Here is a 2500-nt window from a genome sequence, read left to right on the forward strand (position 1 = left end):
GAAATTTACAGAAGAACTGTAATAAATAAAGGGAGGTACATACTATTCCTGTATTTTTCCTTTTCTTTCCTTTTCGTCTTCGTTTTACTCGTGTTTTCCTCCTAAAAGACAGTTAAGAAAAAACATAACGGATGGTTTTGGTGTTCAGGACATTAATAATTCTTGTCCGGACTAAAGAAAAAAACAAATATAAATATTCGTTATACTGGATTACATTACATATATATATATATATATATATATATATATATATATATATATATATATATATATATATATATATATATATATATATATATATATATATATATATATATATATATATATATATATATATATATATATATATATATATTCCTTTAACCTCATTTTATTTATTAGGCTTTTTCTTCTGTGATATTCTCTAGCGATGCAATATTTTTCTTAGCAACTGATTAACCATATACAACCTCCTTTTATTTATTATATTATCTAAAACGCTATTCTCTTCTTTCAACCTCCCTTTATTTATTAGGCTTCTTCCGTAAATTTCTCTACCTTTGAAATATTTTTTCTTAGCAAATGGATAAACTATATACAACCTATCTTTATTTATAAGGCTTTTTTCTTTTACAAATCTTTCTTACGCTGTAATATATTTTTTAGCAACTGATAAACCATCTAAACGCCCTCCTCTTCCTTAAACCTCCTTTTCTTTATTTGGCTTCTCTATAAATTTCTCTACCTCACAAATATTTTTTTAGCCATTGACCATATATATATATATATATATATATATATATATATATATATATATATATATATATATATATATATATATATATATATATATATATATATATATATATATATATATATATACTGTCGTCTTCCTTCAACCTCATTTTATTTCTTAGGATTTTTCTTCTCTGATATTCTCTAGCGCTGCAATATTTTTCTTACCAACTCATTAACTATACACAGCCTCCTTTTATTTATTATACTATCTAAAACGCTATTCTCTTCTTTCAACCTCACTTTATTTATTAGGCTTCTTCCGTAAATTTCTCTACCTCTGAAATATTTTTTCTTTGCAACTGGATAAACAATATACAACCTACATTTATTTATTAGGCTTTTTTCGTTTACAAATTTCTCTAACGCTGTAATATTTTTCTTAGCAACTGATAAACTATCTAAACGCCCTTCTCTTCCTTAAACCTCCTTTTCACTATTTGGCTTCCTCTGTAAATTTCTCTACCTCACAAATATTTTTCTTAGCCATTGGACCAATTATTTATATATATATATATATATATATATATATATATATATATATATATATATATATATATATATATAAATATATATATATATATATATATATATATATATATATATATATATATATATATATATATATATATATATATATATATATATATATATATATATATATATATAGTTGAGAAAATTTACAGAAAAAAAAGCCTCATAAATGAAAAGAGGTTCTATATAGTTGATCCAGTTGCTAAGAAAATTTTTCAGCGGGTGAGAAATTTACAGAAGAACCGTAATAAATAAAGAGAGGTACATACTATTCCTGTATTTTTCCTTTTCTTTCCTTTTCGTCTTCGTTTTACTCGTGTTTTCCTCTTAAAAGACAGATAAGAAAAAACATATCGGACGGTTTTGGTGTTCAGGACGTTAATAATTCTTGGCCGGACTAAAGAAAAAAACAAAAATAAATCTTCGTTATACTGGATTACATTACGTACGGTGAATTAAAGTGATATATATATATATATATATATATATATATATATATATATATATATATATATATATATATATATATATATATATATATATATATATATATATATATATATATATATATATATATATATATATATATATATATATATATATATATTAACCTCATTTTATTTATTAGGATTTTTTTTCTCTGATATTCTCTAGCGATGCAATATTTTTCTTAGCAACTGATTAACTATACAACCTCCTTCTATTTATTATACTATCTAAAACGCTATTCTCTTCTTTCAACCTCCCTTTATTTATTAGGCTTCTTCCGTAAATTTCTTTACCTCTGAAATATTTTTTCTTAGCAAATGGATAAACTATATACAACCTATCTTTATTTATTAGGCTTTTTTCTTTTACAAATCTTTCTAACGCTGTAATATATTTTTTAGCAACTGATAAACTATCTAAACGCCCTCCTCTTCCTTAAACTCCTTTTCTTTATTTGGCTTCCACTGTAAATTTCTCTACCTCACAAATATTTTTTTTAGCCTTTGGACCAAATATATATATATATATATATATATATATATATATATATATATATATATATATATATATATAAATATATATATATATATATATATATATATATATATATATATATATATATATATATATATATATACTCTTTCCTCTTCCTTCAACCTCATTTTATTTATTAGGCTTTTTCTTATGTAATATTCTCTAGTGC

The sequence above is a fragment of the Eriocheir sinensis genome, unplaced genomic scaffold (genome assembly GCF_024679095.1).
Source record: "Eriocheir sinensis breed Jianghai 21 unplaced genomic scaffold, ASM2467909v1 Scaffold1340, whole genome shotgun sequence".
In the NCBI taxonomy this organism is placed as follows: domain Eukaryota; kingdom Metazoa; phylum Arthropoda; class Malacostraca; order Decapoda; family Varunidae; genus Eriocheir; species Eriocheir sinensis.